This window comes from Ambystoma mexicanum, chromosome 14 (assembly GCF_040938575.1).
Source record: "Ambystoma mexicanum isolate Mex_15411 chromosome 14, UKY_AmexF1_1, whole genome shotgun sequence".
In the NCBI taxonomy this organism is placed as follows: Eukaryota; Metazoa; Chordata; class Amphibia; order Caudata; family Ambystomatidae; genus Ambystoma; species Ambystoma mexicanum.
The window spans coordinates 23,077,179-23,090,752 of NC_090940.1; positions in this window are offsets into that span (position 1 = coordinate 23,077,179).

Consider the following 13,574-nt stretch of genomic DNA (forward strand, 5'->3'; position numbering starts at 1 on the left):
ACAGCCATCCTTTACCATTAGGGACTGAGCATGCGCACAGCCATCCTTTACCATTAGGGACTGAGCATGCACACAGCCATCCTTTACCATTAGGGACTGAGCAGGCACAGCCATCCTTTACCATTAGGGACTGAGCACGCACAGCCATCCTTTACCATTAGGTACTGAGCAGGCACAGCCATCCTTTACCATTAGGGACTGAGCATGTGCACAGCCATCCTTTACCATTAGCGACTGAGCATGCGCGCAGCCATCCTTTACCATTAGGGACTGAGCATGCGCACAGCCATCCTTTACCATTAGGGACTGAGCATGCGCGCAGCCATCCTTTACCATTAGGGACTGAGCATGCGCACAGCTATCCTTTACCATTAGGGACTGAGCATGCATGCGCACCCATCCTTTACCATAAGGGACTGAACACGCGCAGCCATCCTTTACCATTAGCAACTGAGCATGCGCACAGCCATCCTTTACCATTAGGGACTGAGCATGCGCAGCCATCCTTTACCATTAGGGACTGAGCAGGCGCAGCCATCCTTTACCATTAGCAACTGAGCATGCGCGCAGCCATCCTTTACCATTAGGGACTGAGCACGCGCAGCCATCCTTTCCCATTAGGAACTGAGCACGCGCGCAGCCATCCTTTACCATTAGGGACTAAGCACGCGCAGCCATCCTTTACCATTAGGGACTGAGCAGGCGCAGCCATCCTTTACCATTAGCGACTGAGCATGCGCACAGCCATCCTTTACCATTAGGGACTGAGCAGGCGCAGCCATCCTTTACCATTAGTGACTGAGCATGCGCACAGCCATCCTTTACCATTAGGGCCTGAGCATGCGCAGCCATCCTTTACCATTAGGGACTGAGCAGGCGCATCCATCCTTTACCATTAGCGACTGAGTACGCGCAGCCATCCTTTACCATTAGGGACTGAGCATGCGCACAGCCATCCTTTACCATTAGGGACGGAGCAGGCGCGCAGCTATCCTTTACCATTAGCGACTGAGCATGCGCGCAGCCATCCTTTACCATTAGGGACTGAGCACGCGCAGCCATCCTTTACCATTAGGGACTGAGCAGGTGCAGCCATCCTTTACCATTAGGGACTGAGCATGCGCACAGCCATCCTTTACCATTAGGGACTGAGCATGCACTCAGCCATCCTTTACCATTAGGGACTGAGCAGGCGCAGCCATCCTTTACCATTAGGGACTGAGCACGCGCAGCCATCCTTTACCATTAGGGTCTGAGCATGCGCACAGCAATCCTTTACCATTAGCGACTGAGCATGCGCAGCCATCCTTTACCATTAGGGACTGAGCATGCGCAACCATCCTTTACCATTAGGGACTGAGCATGCGCGCAGCTATCCTTTACCATTAGGGACTGAGCATGCACTCAGCCATCCTTTACCATTAGAGACTGAGCAGGCGCAGCCATCCTTTACCATTAGGGACTGAGCATGCGCAGCCATCCTTTACCATTAGGGTCTGAGCATGCGCGCAGCCATCCTTTAACATTAGGGACTGAGCATGCGCACAGCAATCCTTTACCATTAGCGACTGAGCATGCGCAGCCATCCTTTACCATTACGGACTGAGCATGCGCAGCCATCCTTTACCATTAGGGACTGAGCATGCGCACAGCCATCCTTTACCATTAGGGACTGAGCAGGCGCACAGCCATCCTTTACCATTAGCGACTGAGCATGCGCACAGCCATCCTTTACCATTAGGGACTGAGCATGCGCAGCCATCCTTTACCATTAGCGACAGAGCATGCGCGCAGCCATCCTTTACCATTAGGGACTGAGCACGCACAGCCATCCTTTACCATTAGCAACTGAGCATGTGCGCAGCCATCCTTTACCATTAGGGACTGAGCAGGCACAGCCATCCTTTCCCATTAGGGACTGAGCATGCGCGCAGCCATCCTTTACCATTAGCGACTGAGCATGTGCACAGCCATCCTTTACCATTGGGGACTGAGCATGCGCACAGCCATCCGTTACCATTAGGGACTGAGCATGCGCGATCCATCCTTTACCAATAGGGACTGAGCATGCGCACAGCCACCCTTTACCATTAGGGACTGAGCATGCGCGCAGCCATCCTTTACCATTAGGGACTGAGCAGGCGCAGCCATCCTTTACCATTAGGGACTGAGCATGCGCACAGCCATCCTTTAACTTTAGGGACTAAGCATGCGCGCAGCCATCCTTTATCATTAGCGACTGAGCATGCGCAGCCATCCTTTACCAGTAGGGACTGAGCATGCGCAGCCATCCTTTACCATTAGGGACTGAGCATGCGCACAGCCATCCTTTACCATTAGGGACTGAGCATGCGCGCAGCCATCCTTTACCATTAGCGACTGAGCATGCACGCAGCCATCCTTTACCATTAGGGACTGAGCATGCGCAGCCATCCTTTACCATTAGCGACTGAGCATGCGCGCAGCCATCCTTTACCATTAGGGACTGAGCATGTGCAGCCATCCTTTACAATTAGCGACTGAGCATGCGCGCAGCCATCCTTTACCATTAGGGACTGAGCACGCGCAGCCATCCTTTACCATTAGGGACTGAGCATGCGCACAGCCATCCTTTACCATAAGCGACTGAGCATGCGCAGCCATCCTTTACCATTAGGGACTGAGCATGCGCGCAGCCATCCTTTACCAATAGCGACTGAGCATGCACAGCCATCCTTTACCATTAGGGACTGAGCATGCGCGCAGCCATCCTTTATCATTAGCGACTGAGTATGCGCGCAGCCATCCTTTACATTTAGGGACTGAGCATGCGCGCAGCCATCCTTTACCATTTGCGACTGAGCACATGCGCAGCCATCCTTTACCATTAGGGAGAGCATGCGCAGCCATCCTTTACCATTAGCGACTGAGCACGCGCAGCAATCATTTACCATTAGGGACTGAGCATGCGCACAGCCATCCTTTACCATTAGGGACTGAGCATGCGCGCAGCCATCCTTTACCATTAGGGACTGAGCATGCACACAGCCATCCTTTACCATTAGGGACTGAGCAGGCACAGCCATCCTTTACCATTAGGGACTGAGCACGCGCAGCCATCCTTTACCATTAGGTACTGAGCAGGCATAGCCATCCTTTACCATTAGGGACTGAGCATGTGCACAGCCATCCTTTACCATTAGCGACTGAGCATGCGCGCAGCCATCCTTTACCATTAGGGACTGAGCATGCGCACAGCCATCCTTTACCATTAGGGACTGAGCATGCGCGCAGCCATCCTTACCATTAGGGACTGAGCATGCGCACAGCTATCCTTTACCATTAGGGACTGAGCATGCATGTGCACCCATCCTTTACCATAAGGGACTGAACACGCGCAGCCATCCTTTACCATTAGCGACTGAGCATGCGCACAGCCATCCTTTACCATTAGGGACTGAGCATGCGCAGCCATCCTTTACCATTAGGGATTGAGCAGGCGCAGCCATCCTTTACCATTAGCAACTGAGCATGCGCGCAGCCATCCTTTACCATTAGGGACTGAGCACGCGCAGCCATCCTTTCCCATTAGGAACTGAGCACGCGCGCAGCCATCCTTTACCATTAGGGACTAAGCACGCGCAGCCATCCTTTACCATTAGGGACTGAGCAGACGCAGCCATCCTTTACCATTAGCGACTGAGCATGCGCACAGCCATCCTTTACCATTAGGGACTGAGCAGGCGCAGCCATCCTTTACCATTAGTGACTGAGCATGCGCACAGCCATCCTTTACCATTAGGGCCTGAGCATGCGCAGCCATCCTTTACCATTAGGGACTGAGCATGCGCGCAGCCATCCTTTACCAATAGCGACTGAGCATGCACAGCCATCCTTTACCATTAGGGACTGAGCATGCACACAGCCATCCTTTACCATTAGGGACTGAGCAGGCACAGCCATCCTTTACCATTAGGGACTGAGCACGCGCAGCCATCCTTTACCATTAGGTACTGAGCAGGCATAGCCATCCTTTACCATTAGGGACTGAGCATGTGCACAGCCATCCTTTACCATTAGCGACTGAGCATGCGCGCAGCCATCCTTTACCATTAGGGACTGAGCATGCGCACAGCCATCCTTTACCATTAGGGACTGAGCATGCGCGCAGCCATCCTTTACCATTAGGGACTGAGCATGCGCACAGCTATCCTTTACCATTAGGGACTGAGCATGCATGTGCACCCATCCTTTACCATAAGGGACTGAACACGCGCAGCCATCCTTTACCATTAGCGACTGAGCATGCGCACAGCCATCCTTTACCATTAGGGACTGAGCATGCGCAGCCATCCTTTACCATTAGGGATTGAGCAGGCGCAGCCATCCTTTACCATTAGCAACTGAGCATGCGCGCAGCCATCCTTTACCATTAGGGACTGAGCACGCGCAGCCATCCTTTCCCATTAGGAACTGAGCACGCGCGCAGCCATCCTTTACCATTAGGGACTAAGCACGCGCAGCCATCCTTTACCATTAGGGACTGAGCAGACGCAGCCATCCTTTACCATTAGCGACTGAGCATGCGCACAGCCATCCTTTACCATTAGGGACTGAGCAGGCGCAGCCATCCTTTACCATTAGTGACTGAGCATGCGCACAGCCATCCTTTACCATTAGGGCCTGAGCATGCGCAGCCATCCTTTACCATTAGGGACTGAGCATGCGCGCAGCCATCCTTTACCAATAGCGACTGAGCATGCACAGCCATCCTTTACCATTAGGGACTGAGCATGCGCGCAGCCATCCTTTATCATTAGCGACTGAGTATGCGCGCAGCCATCCTTTACATTTAGGGACTGAGCATGCGCGCAGCCATCCTTTACCATTTGCGACTGAGCACATGCGCAGCCATCCTTTACCATTAGGGAGAGCATGCGCAGCCATCCTTTACCATTAGCGACAGAGCATGCGCGCAGCCATCCTTTACCATTAGGGACTGAGCACGCACAGCCATCCTTTACCATTAGCAACTGAGCATGTGCGCAGCCATCCTTTACCATTAGGGACTGAGCAGGCACAGCCATCCTTTCCCATTAGGGACTGAGCATGCGCGCAGCCATCCTTTACCATTAGCGACTGAGCATGTGCACAGCCATCCTTTACCATTGGGGACTGAGCATGCGCACAGCCATCCGTTACCATTAGGGACTGAGCATGCGCGATCCATCCTTTACCAATAGGGACTGAGCATGCGCACAGCCACCCTTTACCATTAGGGACTGAGCATGCGCGCAGCCATCCTTTACCATTAGGGACTGAGCAGGCGCAGCCATCCTTTACCATTAGGGACTGAGCATGCGCACAGCCATCCTTTAACTTTAGGGACTAAGCATGCGCGCAGCCATCCTTTATCATTAGCGACTGAGCATGCGCAGCCATCCTTTACCAGTAGGGACTGAGCATGCGCAGCCATCCTTTACCATTAGGGACTGAGCATGCGCACAGCCATCCTTTACCATTAGGGACTGAGCATGCGCGCAGCCATCCTTTACCATTAGCGACTGAGCATGCACGCAGCCATCCTTTACCATTAGGGACTGAGCATGCGCAGCCATCCTTTACCATTAGCGACTGAGCATGCGCGCAGCCATCCTTTACCATTAGGGACTGAGCATGTGCAGCCATCCTTTACAATTAGCGACTGAGCATGCGCGCAGCCATCCTTTACCATTAGGGACTGAGCACGCGCAGCCATCCTTTACCATTAGGGACTGAGCATGCGCACAGCCATCCTTTACCATAAGCGACTGAGCATGCGCAGCCATCCTTTACCATTAGGGACTGAGCATGCGCGCAGCCATCCTTTACCAATAGCGACTGAGCATGCACAGCCATCCTTTACCATTAGGGACTGAGCATGCGCGCAGCCATCCTTTATCATTAGCGACTGAGTATGCGCGCAGCCATCCTTTACATTTAGGGACTGAGCATGCGCGCAGCCATCCTTTACCATTTGCGACTGAGCACATGCGCAGCCATCCTTTACCATTAGGGAGAGCATGCGCAGCCATCCTTTACCATTAGCGACTGAGCACGCGCAGCAATCATTTACCATTAGGGACTGAGCATGCGCACAGCCATCCTTTACCATTAGGGACTGAGCATGCGCGCAGCCATCCTTTACCATTAGGGACTGAGCATGCACACAGCCATCCTTTACCATTAGGGACTGAGCAGGCACAGCCATCCTTTACCATTAGGGACTGAGCACGCGCAGCCATCCTTTACCATTAGGTACTGAGCAGGCATAGCCATCCTTTACCATTAGGGACTGAGCATGTGCACAGCCATCCTTTACCATTAGCGACTGAGCATGCGCGCAGCCATCCTTTACCATTAGGGACTGAGCATGCGCACAGCCATCCTTTACCATTAGGGACTGAGCATGCGCGCAGCCATCCTTTACCATTAGGGACTGAGCATGCGCACAGCTATCCTTTACCATTAGGGACTGAGCATGCATGTGCACCCATCCTTTACCATAAGGGACTGAACACGCGCAGCCATCCTTTACCATTAGCGACTGAGCATGCGCACAGCCATCCTTTACCATTAGGGACTGAGCATGCGCAGCCATCCTTTACCATTAGGGATTGAGCAGGCGCAGCCATCCTTTACCATTAGCAACTGAGCATGCGCGCAGCCATCCTTTACCATTAGGGACTGAGCACGCGCAGCCATCCTTTCCCATTAGGAACTGAGCACGCGCGCAGCCATCCTTTACCATTAGGGACTAAGCACGCGCAGCCATCCTTTACCATTAGGGACTGAGCAGACGCAGCCATCCTTTACCATTAGCGACTGAGCATGCGCACAGCCATCCTTTACCATTAGGGACTGAGCAGGCGCAGCCATCCTTTACCATTAGTGACTGAGCATGCGCACAGCCATCCTTTACCATTAGGGCCTGAGCATGCGCAGCCATCCTTTACCATTAGGGACTGAGCATGCGCGCAGCCATCCTTTACCAATAGCGACTGAGCATGCACAGCCATCCTTTACCATTAGGGACTGAGCATGCGCGCAGCCATCCTTTATCATTAGCGACTGAGTATGCGCGCAGCCATCCTTTACATTTAGGGACTGAGCATGCGCGCAGCCATCCTTTACCATTTGCGACTGAGCACATGCGCAGCCATCCTTTACCATTAGGGAGAGCATGCGCAGCCATCCTTTACCATAAGCGACTGAGCACGCGCAGCAATCATTTACCATTAGGGACTGAGCATGCGCACAGCCATCCTTTACCATTAGGGACTGAGCATGCGCGCAGCCATCCTTTACCATTAGGGACTGAGCATGCACACAGCCATCCTTTACCATTAGGGACTGAGCAGGCACAGCCATCCTTTACCATTAGGGACTGAGCACGCGCAGCCATCCTTTACCATTAGGTACTGAGCAGGCATAGCCATCCTTTACCATTAGGGACTGAGCATGTGCACAGCCATCCTTTACCATTAGCGACTGAGCATGCGCGCAGCCATCCTTTACCATTAGGGACTGAGCATGCGCACAGCCATCCTTTACCATTAGGGACTGAGCATGCGCGCAGCCATCCTTTACCATTAGGGACTGAGCATGCGCACAGCTATCCTTTACCATTAGGGACTGAGCATGCATGTGCACCCATCCTTTACCATAAGGGACTGAACACGCGCAGCCATCCTTTACCATTAGCGACTGAGCATGCGCACAGCCATCCTTTACCATTAGGGACTGAGCATGCGCAGCCATCCTTTACCATTAGGGACTGAGCAGGCGCAGCCATCCTTTACCATTAGCAACTGAGCATGCGCGCAGCCATCCTTTACCATTAGGGACTGAGCACGCGCAGCCATCCTTTACCAATAGCGACTGAGCATGCACAGCCATCCTTTACCATTAGGGACTGAGCATGCGCGCAGCCATCCTTTATCATTAGCGACTGAGTATGCGAGCAGCCATCCTTTACATTTAGGGACTGAGCATGCGCGCAGCCATCCTTTACCATTTGCGACTGAGCACATGCGCAGCCATCCTTTACCATTAGGGAGAGCATGCGCAGCCATCCTTTACCATTAGCGACTGAGCACGCGCAGCAATCATTTACCATTAGGGACTGAGCATGCGCACAGCCATCCTTTACCATTAGGGACTGAGCATGCGCGCAGCCATCCTTTACCATTAGGGACTGAGCATGCACACAGCCATCCTTTACCATTAGGGACTGAGCAGGCACTGCCATCCTTTACCATTAGGGACTGAGCACGCGCAGCCATCCTTTACCATTAGGTACTGAGCAGGCATAGCCATCCTTTACCATTAGGGACTGAGCATGTGCACAGCCATCCTTTACCATTAGCGACTGAGCATGCGCGCAGCCATCCTTTACCATTAGGGACTGAGCATGCGCACAGCCATCCTTTACCATTAGGGACTGAGCATGCGCGCAGCCATCCTTTACCATTAGGGACTGAGCATGCGCACAGCTATCCTTTACCATTAGGGACTGAGCATGCATGTGCACCCATCCTTTACCATAAGGGACTGAACACGCGCAGCCATCCTTTACCATTAGCGACTGAGCATGCGCACAGCCATCCTTTACCATTAGGGACTGAGCATGCGCAGCCATCCTTTACCATTAGGGATTGAGCAGGCGCAGCCATCCTTTACCATTAGCAACTGAGCATGCGCGCAGCCATCCTTTACCATTAGGGACTGAGCACGCGCAGCCATCCTTTCCCATTAGGAACTGAGCACGCGCGCAGCCATCCTTTACCATTAGGGACTAAGCACGCGCAGCCATCCTTTACCATTAGGGACTGAGCAGACGCAGCCATCCTTTACCATTAGCGACTGAGCATGCGCACAGCCATCCTTTACCATTAGGGACTGAGCAGGCGCAGCCATCCTTTACCATTAGTGACTGAGCATGCGCACAGCCATCCTTTACCATTAGGGCCTGAGCATGCGCAGCCATCCTTTACCATTAGGGACTGAGCATGCGCGCAGCCATCCTTTACCAATAGCGACTGAGCATGCACAGCCATCCTTTACCATTAGGGACTGAGCATGCGCGCAGCCATCCTTTATCATTAGCGACTGAGTATGCGCGCAGCCATCCTTTACATTTAGGGACTGAGCATGCGCGCAGCCATCCTTTACCATTTGCGACTGAGCACATGCGCAGCCATCCTTTACCATTAGGGAGAGCATGCGCAGCCATCCTTTACCATTAGCGACTGAGCACGCGCAGCAATCATTTACCATTAGGGACTGAGCATGCGCACAGCCATCCTTTACCATTAGGGACTGAGCATGCGCGCAGCCATCCTTTACCATTAGGGACTGAGCATGCACACAGCCATCCTTTACCATTAGGGACTGAGCAGGCACAGCCATCCTTTACCATTAGGGACTGAGCACGCGCAGCCATCCTTTACCATTAGGTACTGAGCAGGCATAGCCATCCTTTACCATTAGGGACTGAGCATGTGCACAGCCACCCTTTACCATTAGCGACTGAGCATGCGCGCAGCCATCCTTTACCATTAGGGACTGAGCATGCGCACAGCCATCCTTTACCATTAGGGACTGAGCATGCGCGCAGCCATCCTTTACCATTAGGGACTGAGCATGCGCACAGCTATCCTTTACCATTAGGGACTGAGCATGCATGTGCACCCATCCTTTACCATAAGGGACTGAACACGCGCAGCCATCCTTTACCATTAGCGACTGAGCATGCGCACAGCCATCCTTTACCATTAGGGACTGAGCATGCGCAGCCATCCTTTACCATTAGGGACTGAGCAGGCGCAGCCATCCTTTACCATTAGCAACTGAGCATGCGCGCAGCCATCCTTTCCCATTAGGGACTGAGCACGCGCAGCCATCCTTTCCCATTAGGAACTGAGCACGCGCGCAGCCATCCTTTACCATTAGGGACTAAGCACGCGCAGCCATCCTTTACCATTAGGGACTGAGCAGACGCAGCCATCCTTTACCATTAGCGACTGAGCATGCGCACAGCCATCCTTTACCATTAGGGACTGAGCAGGCGCAGCCATCCTTTACCATTAGTGACTGAGCATGCGCACAGCCATCCTTTACCATTAGGGCCTGAGCATGCGCAGCCATCCTTTACCATTAGGGACTGAGCAGGCGCATCCATCCTTTACCATTAGCGACTGAGTACGCGCAGCCATCCTTTACCATTAGGGACTGAGCATGCGCACAGCCATCCTTTACCATTAGGGACGGAGCAGGCGCGCAGCTATCCTTTACCATTAGCGACTGAGCATGCGCGCAGCCATCCTTTACCATTAGGGACTGAGCACGCGCAGCCATCCTTTACCATTAGGGACTGAGCAGGTGCAGCCATCCTTTACCATTAGGGACTGAGCATGCGCGCAGCCATCCTTTACCATTAGGGACTGAGCATGCGCAGCCATCCTTTACCATTAGGGACTGAGCATGCGCAGCCATCCTTTACCATTAGGGACTGAGCACGCGCAGCGATCCTTTACCATTAGGGACTGAGCACGCGCAGCCATCCTTTACCATTAGGGACTGAGCACGCGCAGCCATCCTTTACCATTATTGCCTGAGCATGCGCACAGCCATCCTTTACCATTAGGGACTGAGCATGCGCGCAGCTATCCTTTACCATTAGGGACTGAGCATGCACTCAGCCATCCTTTACCATTAGGGACTGAGCAGGCGCAGCCATCCTTTACCATTAGGGACTGAGCACGCGCAGCCATCCTTTACCATTAGGGACTGAGCAGGAACAGCCATCCTTTACCATTAGAGTCTGAGCATGCGCGCAGCCATCCTTTAACATTAGGGACTGAGCATGCGCACAGCAATCCTTTACCATTAGCGACTGAGCATGCGCAGCCATCCTTTACCATTAGGGACTGAGCATGCGCAGCCATCCTTTACCATTAGGGACTGAGCATGCGCGCAGCTATCCTTTACCATTAGGGACTGAGCATGCACTCAGCCATCCTTTACCATTAGGGACTGAGCAGGCGCAGCCATCCTTTACCATTAGGGACTGAGCACGCGCAGCCATCCTTTACCATTAGGGTCTGAGCATGCGCGCAGCCATCCTTTAACATTAGGGACTGAGCATGCGCACAGCAATCCTTTACCATTAGCGACTGAGCATGCGCAGCCATCCTTTACCATTAGGGACTGAGCATGCGCAGCCATCCTTTACCATTAGGGACTGAGCATGCGCACAGCCATCCTTTACCATTAGGGACTGAGCATGCGCACAGCCATCCTTTACCATTAGCGACTGAGCATGCGCACAGCCATCCTTTACCATTAGGGACTGAGCATGCGCAGCCATCCTTTACCATTAGCGACAGAGCATGCGCGCAGCCATCCTTTACCATTAGGGACTGAGCACGCACAGCCATCCTTTACCATTAGCAACTGAGCATGCGCGCAGCCATCCTTTACCATTAGGGACTGAGCAGGCACAGCCATCCTTTACCATTAGGGACTGAGCATGCGCGCAGCCATCCTTTACCATTAGCGACTGAGCATGTGCACAGCCATCCTTTACCATTAGGGACTGAGCATGCGCACAGCCATCCGTTACCATTAGGGACTGAGCATGCGCGAGCCATCCTTTACCAATAGGGACTGAGCATGCGCACAGCCACCCTTTACCATTAGGGACTGAGCCTGCGCGCAGCCATCCTTTACCATTAGGGACTGAGCAGGCGCAGCCATCCTTTACCATTAGGGACTGAGCATGCGCACAGCCATCCTTTAACTTTAGGGACTCAGCATGCGCGCAGCCATCCTTTACCATTAGCGACTGAGCATGCGCAGCCATCCTTTACCAGTAGGGACTGAGCATGCGCAGCCATCCTTTACCATTAGGGACTGAGCATGCGCACAGCCATCCTTTACCATTAGGGACTGAGCATGCGCGCAGCCATCCTTTACCATTAGCGACTGAGCATGCACACAGCCATCCTTTACCATTAGGGACTGAGCATGCGCAGCCATCCTTTACCATTAGCGACTGAGCATGCGCGCAGCCATCCTTTACCATTAGGGACTGAGCATGTGCAGCCATCCTTTACAATTAGCGACTGAGCATGCGCGCAGCCATCCTTTACCATTAGGGACTGAGCACGCGCAGCCATCCTTTACCATTAGGGACTGAGCATGCGCACAGCCATCCTTTACCATTAGGGACTGAGCACCGCAGCCATCCTTTACCATTAGGGACTGAGCATGCACAGCCATCCTTTACCATTAGGGACTGAGCATGAGCGCAGCGATCCTTTATCATTAGCGACTGAGCATGCGCAGCCATCCTTTACCATTAGGGACTGAGCATGTGCACAGCCATCCTTTACCATTAGGGGCTGAGCATGCGCGCAGCCATCCTTTACCATTAGGGACTGAGCATGCACGCAGCCATCCTTTACCATTAGCGACTGAGCATGTGCAGCCATCCTTTACCATTAGGGACTGATCATGCGCGCAGCCATCCTTTACCATTAGGGACTGAGCATGCGCGCAGCCATCCTTTACCATTAGCGACTGAGCATGCGCAGCCAGTCTTTACCATGAGGGACTGATCATGCGCACAGCCATCCTTTACCATAAGGGACTGAGCATGCGCGCAGCCATCCTTTACCATTAGCGACTGAGCATGTGCGCAGCCATCCTTTACCATTAGGGACTGAGCAGGCGCGCAGCCATCCTTTACCATTAGCGACTGAGCCTGCGCAGCCATCCTTTACCATTACGGACTGAGCATGCACGCAGCGATCCTTTACCATTAGCGACTGAGCATGCGCAGCCATCCTTTACCATTAGGGACTGAGCATGCGCGCAGCCATCCTTTACCATTAGCGACTGAGCATGCACAGCCATCCTTTACCATTAGGGACTGAGCATGCGCACAGCCATCCTTTACCATTAGGGACTGAGCATGTGCACAGCCATCCTTTACCATTAGGGGCTGAGCATGCGCACAGCCATCCTTTATCATTAGGGACTGAGCATGCGCGCAGCCATCCTTTACCATTAGCGACTGAGCATGCGCAGCCAGTCTTTACCATTAGGGACTGAGCATGCGCACAGCCATCCTTTACCATTAGGGACTGAGCATGCGTGCAGCCATCCTTTACCATTAGCGACTGAGCATGTGCGCAGCCATCCTTTACCATTAGGGACTGAGCATGCGCGCAGCCATCCTTTACCATTAGGGACTGAGCATGCGTGCAGCCATCCTTTACCATTAGCGACTGAGCATGCGCAGCCATCCTTTAACATTAGGGACTGAGCATGCACGCAGCGATCCTTTACCATTAGCGACTGAGCATGCGCAGCCATCCTTTACCATTAGGGACTGAGCATGCGCGCAGCCATCCTTTACCATTAGCGACTGAGCATGCACAGCCATCCTTTACCATTAGGGACTCAGCATGCGCGCAGCCATCCTTTACCATTAGCGACTGAGCATGCGCAGCCATCCTTTACCATTAGGGACTGAGCATGCGCGCAGC